The sequence below is a fragment of the Mus musculus genome, chromosome 1 (genome assembly GCF_000001635.26).
Source record: "Mus musculus strain C57BL/6J chromosome 1, GRCm38.p6 C57BL/6J".
Classification (NCBI taxonomy): Eukaryota; Metazoa; Chordata; class Mammalia; order Rodentia; family Muridae; genus Mus; species Mus musculus.
In genome coordinates, this window is record NC_000067.6 from 15,261,923 (window position 1) to 15,275,618 (window position 13,696).

At 41.6% G+C, this 13,696-nt stretch overlaps 1 pseudogene; it reads right to left on the bottom strand.

Annotated features, from left to right (window-relative positions):
• Nucleotides 6,682-7,893, bottom strand: Gm10566 (predicted gene 10566; annotated as a pseudogene).

Sequence of the window (13,696 nt, forward strand, 5' to 3'; positions counted from 1 at the left end):
AGTTTCTGTTTCCATGATCTGTCTATTGGTGAAAGTGGTGTGTTGAAGTCTCCCACTATTATTGTGTGAGGCGCAATGTGTGCTTTGAGCTTTACTAAAGTTTCTTTAGTGAATGTGGCTGCTCTTGTATTTGGAGCATAGATATTCAGAATTGAGAGTTCCTCTTGGAGGATTTTACCTTTGATGAGAATGAAGTGTCCCTCCTTGTCTTTTTTGATGACTTTGGGTTGGAAGTCAATCTTATCAGATATTAGGATGGCTACTCCTGCTTGTTTCTTCATACCATTTGCTTGGAAAATTGTTTTCCAGCCTTTCATTCTGAGGTAGTGTCTATCTTTTTCTCTGAGATGAGTTTCCTGTAAGCAGCAAAATGTTGGGTCTTGTTTGTGTAGCCAGTTTGTTAGTCTATGTCTTTTTATTGGCGAGTTGAGACCATTGATGTTAAGAGATATTAAGGAAAAGTAATTGTTGCTTCCTGTTATTTTAGTTGTTAAAGGTGGCATTCTGTTCTTGTGGCTGTCTTCTTTTAGGTTTGTTGAGGGATTACCTTCTTGTTTTTTCTAGGGCGTTGTTCCCGTTCTTGTATTGGTTTTTTTCTGTTATTATCCTTTGAAGGGCTGGATTCGTGGAGAGATAATGCGTGAATTTGGTTTTGTCGTGGAATACTTTGGTTTCTCCCTCTATGATAATTGAGAGTTTGGCTGGGTATAGTAGCCTGGGCTGCAGTTTGTGTTCTCTTAGTGTCTGTATAACATCTGTCCAGGCTCTTCTGGCTTTCATAGTCTCTGGTGAAAAATCTGGTGTAATTCTGATAGGCTTGCCTTTATATGTTACTTGACCTTTTTCCCTTACTGCTTTTAGTATTCTATCTTTATTTAGTGCATTTGATGTTCTGATTATTATGTGTCGGGAGGAATTTCTTTTCTGGTCCAGTCTATTTGGAGTTCTGTAGGCTTCTTGTATGTTCATATGCATCTCATTCTTTAGATTTGGGAAGTTTTCTTCAATAATTTTGTTGAAGATGTTTGCTGGACCTTTGAGTTGAAAATCTTCATTCTCATCCACTCCTATTATCCGTACGTTTGGTCTTCTTATTGTGTCCTGGATTTCCTGGATACTTTGAGTTAGGATCTTTTTGCATTTTCCATTTTCTTTGATTGTTGTGCCGATGTTCTCTATGGAATCTTCTGCACCTGAGATTCTCTCTTCCATCTCTTGTATTCTGTTGCTGATGCTCAAATCTATGGTTCCAGATTTCTTTCCTAGGGTTTCTATCTCTAGTGTTGCCTCGCTTTGAGTTTTCTTTATTGTGTCTACTTCCCTTTTTAGGTCTAGTATGGTTTTGTTCATTTCCATCACCTGTTTGTATGTTTTTTCCTCTTTTTCTGTAAGGACTTCTACCTGTTTGATTGTGTTTTCCTGTTTTTCTTTAAGGACTTGTAACTCTTTAGCAGTGTTCTCCTGTATTTCTTTAAGTGATTTATTAAAGTCCTTCTTGATGTCCTCTACCATCATCATGAGATATGCTTTTAAATCTAGGTCTAGGTTCTCAGGTGTGTTGGGGTTCCCTGGACTGGGCGAAGTGGGTGTGCTGGGTTCTGGTGATGGTGAGTGGTCTTGGTTCCTGTTAGTAAGATTCCTCCGTTTACCTTTCGCCATCTGGTAATCTCTGGAGTTAGTAGTTATAGTTGACTCTGTTTAGAGATTGTTCTTCTGGTGATTCTGTTACCGTCTATCAGCAGACCTGGGAGACAGATTCTCTCCTCTGAGTTTCAGTGCTCAGAGCACTCTCTGCTGGCAAGCTCTCTTACAGGGAAGGTGCACAGATATCTTGTATTTGGACCTCCTCCTGGCCGAAGAAGAAGGCCCAAAACAGGACCTTTCTCAGACACTGTGTTGCTTTGGCAGTTCCCAGGTGGTACAGACTCTCACCTAAGCAGACTAAATTCCTAAGTTCCTTGGAGTCCCGGGACCAAGATGGCGACCGCTGCTGCTGTGGCTTAGGCCGCCTCCCCAGCCGGGTGGGCACCTGTCCTCCGGTCCGGAAGGTGGCCGGCTGTCCCCGGCCCACACAGGGTGCTGCCTCAGCGCCTCTGTGCTTCTGCCTGTTCCAGAAGCTGTCAGGTTCTCTGGCGCACCCTCTCACCTGTTCAGACTAATTTCCTAAGTTCGGCGGGTCCCGGACCAAGATGGCGACCGCTGCTGCTGTGGCTTAGGTCGCCTCCCCAGCCGGGCGGGCACCTGTCCTCTGGTCCGGAAGGTGGCCGGCTGTCCCCGGCCCACACAGGGTGCTGCCTCAGCCCCTCTGTGCTTCTGCCTGTTCCAGAGGCTGTCAGGTTCTCTGGCGCACCCTCTCACCTGTTCAGACTAATTTCCTAAGTTCGGCGGGTCCCGGACCAAGATGGCGACCGCTGCTGCTGTGGCTTAGGTCGCCTCCCGGGATTCATTCTCTTAAAATTGTCTGTTGGGAGCCCTAAGAAAAGCTAGCTATAATAGTTTTTGCCCAGTCTCTGTGTGCTCTGAAAGTACAGGGCATAAATGAAGTCCTAAGTGAGACAGTCTGAGGCTGGATCAACTGGGGTTAGCATCTTTTGAATGTGTCCTGGAAGTAAGCTTTGATGAAACAGTTAATGAGGTAGTCTGAGGTTGGATGAAGCAGGATGCCTGAATAAATGTGTCTCAGTGTCTCAGCATCCTTTGTAGCCTCTAAAAGGATGACTCTTGTCAGGGCCATGTTAACTTCATTGCTGTCTGTAAACATGTAAACTTTCACAGGTAATATACATTTCTGCATTAACATGTGTATGGAATGTGTGGTGTGCACAATAAGCTAAAGATAATTTCCTGCTGTCTGTTTGAGCAAGTAAGGCACCTATTATAAGTTACTTTGGTTGTCTAGGCAAACTGTAAAATAATTTTTTTACCCATGTCATTTGAAAGGATTCTGTACAATTCTGAGGATTCTATGGCCAACAAGATTCACTGGCTATGCATAGCTGAAGTCCTGGCTGGAGATCTTTTCATGTCTCAGCCAGTCTCAGAGATTTTCCCATGAGGACAGATCAGCGATCCATGATACTGGTTTTCTTGGCCTTCTTGATTTATTTCTTCTTGTCTGCAGGCAATGTCTTCGGGGGTCTCCCCTGTCCAGATCTTTTTATTAATCTGGATAGAATCCATAACTTTTCTTCTCCTGTTGAAACAAAGATAAAACCTCTTCCCCAACATAATACATTTCTTTCCTTCCATTCTGAAGTAAGGACGACCTTAATACAAATAGGTTGATCTAATTCAACAGGTTTTTTTTGTTTGTTTTTTGTTTTGTTTTTTGTTTTTTGTTTTTTTTTTTTTTTTGGTAACAATACAATGTCTCTTACTGTATTTCCATACACTGTCTTTCAACAGCTGTTGTTTTTGTTCATCAGCATTCAAAAAATTTAAAGTTAATAAAGCACTATGTAATCTATCTCAGGGGGTCTTTGTCACCCCATTGTCTTTGTTAAGTATTTCTTTTAAAGTGCATTTAAGATCTCTATGTAATTACTTGTCTTGCGGTATTATAATATCTACCTGTAACATTGTTATGCCATAATGTCTAAAAAAAATTGTTGAATTCCAGTGAATACACATGTGGGAGCATCATCAGTTTTAATTTGAAGAGATATCTCCAAGATAACCACCATCTCTAATAAACATGCAATCTCAGAATCATTCTTTTCAGAGCTTACAGCAGAAGCCCCTTGGAATTCTGAGTATTCGTCAACTGTAGGATGCATTCACGCATGTGCACGTTTAAAATTTTCAAACTCTAAAAGATAAAACCCATAAGGTGTTCTCTGACATTGCTCTACGTTGGCATCGGACATGGTGTGCACTCTTTACTCAGCATATTCTGCCATTCTAAGTCTTGAACTCTTTGGGCATTTTCCCATCTGGAGCTACCTTTTGGTTGGCATTGTAGGTTCCAGATGGATTCTTATGAAGGTTCTAGATTCTGATTTAAAGAATTCTCTCATCTCTGTTCTATAGCCTCTAATCTAGCATTTAACTTTTGAGTCTTCCCTAAATATCTTTTTCTGATCTCTCTTAAAGAGAATATATAAAATTGTGGTAATTTTTGAACATTTAATTATTTGTACACTGTCTAAACAAAACCATATGGGGCTCAAACGTCCTTTTGTACAGTGTTTTCCACTGTTTTAACCTGGAAAGTATTTTCTTTTTAAATCTCCCTATTTCTCTTTGTTCTTTGGAGCCTTTTATTCTCTCCTTTCTTTGAAGATATTGTCTTCTATGTGTATTTATTTCTCTCTTGACACTTTCTAAACTTAATATCTTTTTTGTATTTAATTTTCTCTAAGCTCTTTCCATCCTTGAATGCCTTATTCCTTTTAATTTATTTAATTCTCTCTTTAAGGACTTCATTATATTAATTTCAAACTAGTTGTATCTATCTGATTATGGTGTTTTATAACCAATCTCGTTCCCTCTTTAGCATTTAAGAATAATTCCAAACATTTTTAACCTGATCCAAAGTTTGGTTGCAACCGGATTTCTTTGGTGTATTCAGTCTCCCTTTGTGGTACAGCTCAGACTTCATTCAGTGACTAGCCCCACCCTTGTCTTTCATCTCACTTCTGTCTGTAGCTGACACTAGCCAACTGTTGTATTGATGGGTATCAGTCATGAGCTGTGCCTCGAAGAATGCCTGACCCCTCCTAAGTGGCAGGCACCCCTTGGCTGCTGTGGGTCGGGTTACGCACAAAATTTTTCCCATGTTGTCTGTGTGCTGGATTCTCAGAGAAGCCTGCAGATCTAGGTGTGTCCCAGCTATAGGTTCTGTATCTCACAGCTATGGTCTCTGCATATCCCAGCAACAGGCAGAGGCACAGCCTACCCCTGAGACTTGGTAGGCTAGGGGTTACAGCTGTACCTTGTGTGGAACCCCAGCCCAAGGAAGCATACATACTAAGTATGCAGCAGGGGCTTTCCGGCCCCTTTTGCACAGCTTCTCTGCAGTTTCCCTCTCCTTGGATAGAAAAACATTTTCCACCCAGGAGTTAAGCCACTCAGGCTTAAGCCTGGATTCCTAGCGTCCAGTGAGCCATTTGTACCCTTCTACTGTTCCACCCACACCCCAGGTCCGGAATAGCGACTCAGAGGCTTGTTTATGAATAAATGCCTAGGCCATAAGCGTTGCCTTGTTCCCAGCAAAGCCGATAAGACCTAAACTATTCTATATCTGCCACAAGCTAGTTACCTCTCCTCAATTTCATGCATCCGACTTCCTCAGAATCCAAGGTTAATCTCCCATCCCTAACTAACTCCCACTCCCAGAGTACGTCTTTGTATCTCTCTGTGTGGCTCTGTGTCTGTGTCTGTCTGTGTCTGTGTCTGTGTCTGTGTCTGTGTCTGTGTCTGTGTCTGTGTCTGTGTCTGTGTCTGTGTCTGTGTCTGTGTCTGTGTCTGTGTCTGTCTCTCTCTCTCTCTCTCTCTCTCTCTCTCTCTCTCTCCCTCCCTCCCTCCGTCCCTCCCTCTCTTTGTGTGTCTCTCTGTCTCTGTCTCTCTCTCCCCCCCTCCTTCTCTCCTCCCAGTCCCTAAAATCCTGCCTCTGTCCTCCCAACTATTAGCTGCTGGTATTTTTCTTTACCAACCAGAGCTAACTGAGGACAGGTTCCCAGAGTCTACATGCAGAACTTCTCATGCAAACAGTTTTGGGGGGAATATAATTAGCATCCATAATCCAAGCAGCTACAGGGTAAAGTACTAGAGGATAGTTGGGATACTGTTAGGTACCACAGATGTTAGAAGGCATTAAAGTTACAGAAAATGCTGTAGAAGGAGATGTGAGTGGGAGGCATTGGTCTCCACAGCCTCCACATTCAGTGTTAAAGGGGAGGTTCTAAGTCTTTTCCTGGGCCCTTGCATTCTGTTTTGGCCACTTCTGGTCCTTCAAGCTTGGCATGTGTGAGGAGCAGCCTTACCTTGCAATTCCCACTGGTCTCTCTTAGGCAGTTTAGTTCCAAGATGGCAGCAGGAGAAGGCTTGCAACTGGGCTCTAGTTCATCTGGCCTTTCTGTTCTTATCAGAGTTAAAGTTTCAGAAAACAACCTTAATGCTATACTTATACACATAGCACTAGTTAGAACCTGGGTTTTTCCATCTCTTTCCCTCTGTTCATTTTGCAATAGAACTTTATCATTCTTCTGTGTGTCTTTCTCTTTAATTGCCTTTATTTTCTTTTTTACACAACTCCTAATATAGCAACATTCTTCAGCTAGTGAAGTACAAAAAATTGACTAAATTTTCCAGGACAAATCTTATCACTTAAATGTCAACAGCCATGTTTTTCAGATGGGATGCCAACATTGTTTTATAGCTCTGCAAGCCTAACAATAACATTGTCTATGGGCACTCAAATCTCATGCTCCTGGGGATAAACTGGAGCATTTGTAGAGAGGCAGAAAAGTGTTTTTCCTTCCTCAGCATTTGTTACTTAACTCATTCACTTTGTTCACTCTCTTTTTGTTAATTTTTACATTAGTTTCCAGTTCTACAGCTATTGGTAACTGCCATAGGCAATAAAGAAAATTACATAAGGCACTAACCTTGCTATAAATATAGTGAAAGTATTAAGCCTGGGAATTCTGTACAGCTTTTAGTTTTTAATAGATAATTTTCTTTTTTTTTTTTTGTGGGTGCAGCAAACTTTATTGATGGTATTCAAGAGAGTAGGGAGGGCTCCCTAGGCCCCTCCTGTTATTATGGGGGTCTGGGATGGAAATTGTGAGGGAGATGCTCAGTGTTGGGGGCCGAGTTGGGATAGGGCCTCTCTCTTGCTCAGTGTCCTTGCTGGGGTGGGTGGTCCAGGGTTTCTTACTCCTTGGAGGCCATGTAGGCCATGAGGTCCACCACCCTGTTGCTGTAGCCGTATTCATTGTCATACCAGGAAATGAGCTTGACAAAGTTGTCATTGAGAGCAATGCCAGCCCCGGCATCGAAGGTGGAAGAGTGGGAGTTGCTGTTGAAGTTGCAGGAGACAACCTGGTCCTCAGTGTAGCCCAAGATGCCCTTCAGTGGGCCCTCAGATGCCTGCTTCACCACCTTCTTGATGTCATCATACTTGGCAGGTTTCTCCAGGCGGCACGTCAGATCCACGACGGACACATTGGGGGTAGGAACACGGAAGGCCATGCCAGTGAGCTTCCCGTTCAGCTCTGGGATGACCTTGCCCACAGCCTTGGCAGCACCAGTGGATGCAGGGATGATGTTCTGGGCAGCCCCACGACCATCACGCCACAGCTTTCCAGAGGGGCCATCCACAGTCTTCTGGGTGGCAGTGATGGCATGGACCGTGGTCATGAGCCCTTCCACAATGCCAAAGTTGTCATGGATGACCTTGGCCAGGGGGGCTAAGCAGTTGGTGGTGCAGGATGCATTGCTGACAATCTTGAGTGAGTTGTCATATTTCTCGTGGTTCACCATCACAAACATGGGGGCATCGGCAGAAGGGGCGGAGATGATGACCCTTTTGGCTCCACCCTTCAAGTGGGCCCTGGCCTTCTCCATGGTGGTGAAGACACCAGTAGACTCCACAACATACTCAGCACCGGCCTTACCCCATTTGATGTTAGCGGGGTCTCGCTCCTGGAAGATCGTGATGGGCTTCCCGTTGATGACGAGCTTCCCATTCTCGGCCTTGACTGTGCCGTTGAATTTGCCGTGGGTGGAGTCATACTGGAACATGTAGACCATGTAGTTGAGGTCAATGAAGGGGTCGTTGATGGCAACAATCTCCACTTTGCCACTGCAGATGGCAGCCCTGGTGACCAGGCGCCCAATACGGCCAAATTCGTTCACACCGACCTTCACCATTTTGTCTACGGGACGAGGCTGGCACTGCACAAGAAGATGCGGCTGTCTCTGGAACAGGGAGGAGCAGAGAGCCGATAATTTTCACTTTGTATGTTCCACAGAAACACATTGTTCTTCAGAAAACAACTTTATGGAGTCTGATATAGTAACCTTTCAGAGTTTCAAATGAATTTTCTGCAAAATGATTAACTTTGTAGTACATAACATGCTTGTATGAAGTTGTCTTTGTGTAACTTAGCACTTTATATACTGAATATGCACTAATGCCACGTTTTTAATTATCATATCTCATAGGAAAATGGTATGATATTTTCAATCTATGCAGTATACAATACAGAAGATGGGGCTATATACACTAGACTTCTGTGGGCAACTGAATGCAGTTATCATGATTTCTGTATTCATTGACTTTAGACAATATAAAAGAAATTATCCTTATAGTTACCACAGGTAGACAAGCTCATCTGACACCAGTGACACCATGCGAGCCACCATAGAGACATAATTGTAAGGAAGGAAGGAGGAAAGAGAATCCTCTAATTCAGACTCCACCCCTACACTACTTAGCACTAACCACATTAAGAGTGTGGTTCTTCACATTAAAGCAATCACCCATCCTGACCAAGTAGGTTTTATTCCAGGGATGCAGGAATGGTTTAATATACGGAAATCCATCAACGTATTCCATTATATAAACAAACTCAAAGACAAAAACCACATGATCATCTCGTTAGATGCAGAAAAAGCATTCGACAAGATCCAACACCCATTCATGGTAAAAGTCTTGGAAAGATCAGGAATTCAAGGCCCATACCTAACTATGATAAAAGCAATCTACAGCAAACCAGTAGACAACATTAAAGTAAATGGTGAGAAGCTAGAAGCAATCCCACTAAAATCAGGGACTAGACAAGGCTGCCCATTCTCTCCATACCTATTCAACATTGTACTTCAAGTCCTAGCCAGAGCAATTCGACAACAAAAGGAGATCAAGGGGATACAAATTGGAAAAGAGGAACTCAAAATATCACTTTTTGTAGATGATATGATAGTATATATAAGTGACCCTAAAAATTCCACCAGAGAACTCCTAAACCTGATAAACAGCTTCAGTGAAGTAGCAGGATATAAAATTAACTCAAACAAGTCAATGGCCTTTCTCTACACAAAGAATAAACAGGCTGAGAAAGAAATTAGGGAAACAACACCTTTCTCAATAGTCACAAATAATATAAAATATCTTGGCGTGACTCTAACTAAGGAAGTGAAAGATCTGTATGATAAGAACTTCAAGTCTCTGAAGAAAGAAATTAAAGAAGATCTCAGAAGATGGAAAGATCTCCCATGCTCATGGATTGGCAGGATCAACATTGTAAAAATGGCTATCTTGCCAAAAGCAATCTACAGCTTCAATGCAATCCCCATCAAAATTCCAACTCAATTCTTCAAGGAATTAGAAAGGGAAATCTGCAAATTCATCTGGAATAACAAAAAAACCTAGGATAGCAAAAACTCTTCTCAAGGATAAAAGAACCTCTGGTGGAATCACCATGCCTGACCTAAAGCTGTACTACAGAACAATTGTGATAAAAAAAACTGCATGGTACTGGTATAGCTACAGACAAGTATACCAATGGAATAGAATTGAAGACCCAGAAATGAACCCACACATCTATGGTCACTTGATCTTTGACAATGGAGCTAAAACCATCCAGTGGAAAAAAGACAGCATTTTCAACAAATGGTGCTGGCACAACTGGTGGTTATCATGTAGAAGAATGCAAGTTGATCCATTCCTATCTCCTTGTACTAAGGTCAAATCTAAGTGGATTAAAGAACTCCACATAAAACCAGAGACACTGAAACTTATAGAGGAGAAAGTAGGGAAAAGCCTCGAAGATATGGGTACAGGGGAAAAATTCCTGAATAGAACAGCAATGACTTGTGCTGTCAGATCTAGAATTGACAAATGGGACCTCATAAAATTGCAAAGCTTCTGCAAGGCAATAGACACTGTCAATAAGACAAAAAGGCCACCAACAGATTGGGAAAGGATCTTTACCTATCCTAAATCAGATAGGGGACTAATATCCATTATATATAAAGAACTCAAGAAAGTGGACTCCAGAAAATCAAATAACCCCATTAAAAAATGGGGCTCAGAGCTAAACAAAGAATTCTCACCTGAGGAATACCCAAAGGCTGAGAAGCACCTGAAAAAATGTTCAACATCCTTAATCATCAGGGAAATGCAAATCAAAACAACCCTGAGATTCCACCTCACACCAGTCAGAATGGCTAAGTTGAAAAATTCAGGTGACAGCAGATGCTGGCAAGGATGTGGAGAAAGAGGAACACTCCTCCATTGTTGGTGGGATTGCAAGCTTGTACAACCACTCTGGAAATCAGTCTGGTGGTTCCTTAGAAAATTGGACATAGTACTATAGGAGGATCCAGCAATAACTCTCCTGGGAATATATCCAGAAGATATCCCAACCGGTAAGAAGGACACATACTCCACTATGTTCATAGCAGCCTTATTTATAATAGCCAGAAGCTGGAAAGAACCCAAATGCCCCTCAACAGAGGAATGGATACAGAAAATGTGATACATTTACACAATGGAGTACTACTCAGCTATTAAAAAGAATGAATTTATGAAATTCCTAGCCAAATGGATGGACCTGGAGGGCATCATCCTGAGTGAGGTAACACAATCACAAAGGAACTCACACAATATGTACTCACTGATAAGTGGATATTATCCCAAAACTTAGGATACCCAAGATATAAGATACAATTTGCTAAACGCATGAAACTCAAGAAGAATAAAGACCGAAGTGTGGACACTTTGCCCCTTCTTAGAATTGGGAACAAAACACCCATGGAAGGAGTTACAGAGACAAAGTTAGGAGCTGTGACGAAAGGATGGACCATCTAGAGACTGACATATCCAGGGATCCACCCCATAATCAGCTTCCAAACGCTGACACCATTGCATACACTAGCAAGATTTTGCTGAAAGGACCCAGATATAGCTGTCTCTTGTGAGACTATGCCGGGGCCTAGCAAACACAGAAGTGGATGCTCACAGTCAGCTAATGGATGGATCACAGGGCTCCCAATGGAGGAGCTAGAGAAAGTAGCCAAGGAGCTAAAGGGATCTGCAACCCTATAGGCGGAACAACATTATGAACTAACCAGTACCCCAGAGCTCTTGACTCTAGCTGCATATGTATCAAAAGATGGCCTAGTCGGCCATCACTGGAAAGAGAGGCCCATTGGACACACAAACTTTATCTGCCCCAGTACAGGGGAATGCCAGGGCCAAAAAAATGGGAATGGGTGGGTAGGGAAGTGGGGGGGGAGGGTATGGGGGACTTTTGGGATAGCATTGGAAATGTAATTGAGGAAAATACGTAATTAAAAATATTAAAAATTCAAAAAAAGAGTGTGTTTCTTAATTTTGCTGGTGTTCTCTTGGAAGGTAAACTTTTATTGTACTTTCTCATGGTCTGAAAAGTAATATGCAATGAGATATAGCTAATCCAAAACTTTTTAAAATTAATTAATTTATTTACTTTATACCTAGACCACAATTTTCCCTCCTCCTTCTCCTCCATCTTTCTCCATCAGCCCCTTCTCCCTATCTCTTCAGAAAAGAGAGGCCTCTTACGGATATCAACCAGTCTTGGCATATTAAGTTTCAGTAAGGCTAGATGCATCTTCTCCTATTGAAGCTAGACAAGGCCACCCAGTAGAAGAAAATTGTCCCAAAGACAGGCAACAGAGTCAGAGACAACTGCTGCTCCTGCTGTTGAAGAGTCCACTTATAGACCAAGTTATACAAGTGTTACATATGGAGGACATAGGTCAGTCCCATACAGGCTTCCTGGTTGCCACTTCATCTCTGTGAACCTCTATGAGCCCAGGTAAATTGATTCTGTAGGTTTTCTTCATTATGCTAGTCATAAGTCCCGGCACATCTTGTAGGCAGGACAAATAGTAGGTGGATGGCTTCCCAAGCCCATTGGAAGAGTTGCCTGGTTACAGGAGACAGCCTGTTCAGGCTCCATATCCCCCATTGCTAGAAGTCTTTGTTAGCATCCCCCATATAGATTTCTGGGAATTTTCATTGCTGTAGGTTTCCAGTTCATTCCAGAGATGCACCCCCTCCCCGCTTGTTCCAGTTGTCTCTCTCAGTATGCTCTCCCACCTGTCACCATCCTCACCTTTTCCCCATGCAGATCCCTCCTTCCAGTAATCCACCATGTCTATTCTATTTCCCCTTCTCAGTGAGAGTTAGCCAGGCCCCTTGAGCCCTCCATATTACTTTGCTTCTTTGGGATGGAAATCCTTATTCATTATTTATAAGTGAGCACATACCATGTTTGTCTTTCTGTACAGGATTTGATTTGTTATTGTTGTCCGGTTTTGTTTTTTATTTTTGAGATAGGGTTTTTTGTTTTGTATTATTATTATTATTATTATTATTATTATTATTATTATTTGTATAGTTCTGACTGTCTGAGAACTTGCTATGAGGATCAGGCTGCCCTTGAACACTGAGATTTGCCCCCCTCTGCCACCTGAGTACTCAGATGAAAGATATACCACCTAACTCAAAATTTGTAAAAGATTTGCTTCTTCAAGGATATGAATATCTCTTCCATATGGTGCTATGTGACCTGACTGATTACAGGAACAACTGTTTGGGATTCCTTGGAGAACAGCAGCAGAAAGTCAGATTAGATTGTTTTCAAGTTAGTGAGATTCATTCATCAAACTGATTTTCCATGTTGATTTTCCTCTTAAGTATGTGACTATCCTTATAAGCAATGTGACTAAATCAAATACGATATATGTCAAACACTTATATTTGGTTGGTCTAATTGTTAATCTTTCTCGTTATGACAAAATACTGACATAAACAACTTAAGTGGGTCATAGTCTGAGAGAGTAGAGTTCATCTTAGTTAAGAAAGTATAGCAGTTTGTGACTACGCAATCATACAGCTAGGCCTCACACTTCAGCAGATGAGGAGGCAAAGAACACTCCATGAGGGTATTGGCTGGCATAGGGTGGTGCTTCCACATTCAAGGTGGGTCTCCCCCATCGCAGTTAAACCTTCCTGGAAATCCTCTCAACGATACATTCAGAAGTGTGTCTCTTAGGTGATTCCAAATCCAGCCAAGGTGACAATTAAGATGAACCATAACAGTCTTCCTATCCATGCATAATGCAGACAGAGGGAGCTAGACACTTCCAGGGACTTTTTTTTTTAATTTCTGTATTTTAAATCCCAGATAAATTTGGTATTGTACTCTAAAATATATGTCCAAGTTCACTGAAACAAGGTTTAAACAGACTCAAGCACCTAAAATGTACACCAACAACATGTTGCTTTCAATTCTATATAACAAACTTTGTTGTCTAAAATAAAACACTAAATTCACCATGATAGGCATATGTATTAAACAAAATCTAACAGCAATTAAGGAATTAAAAAATTACTCATTTGTCTCTATTGTTTAAGTAAAACAAGTATCTATTTGAGTTTGTATGTATGTCATACATGTTGATAAATTTTTATGAATTACTCATATTTATTTATCATTAATTTAAGTGTTCAGGAAAAAAAACTGTTGTTCATTTCTTGAGATAATTTTAATAAATATCAGATGCTAGGAAATTGATTTTTATGCATTATTCATTTATATTTAAATTAGACAACACATTGAAATATAAGTTCAGTGGGAAATGATAATTGTTAGATTAGAGACCTTAGGAATGATCGCGGTCTCTCCTTGATGCTATGAAG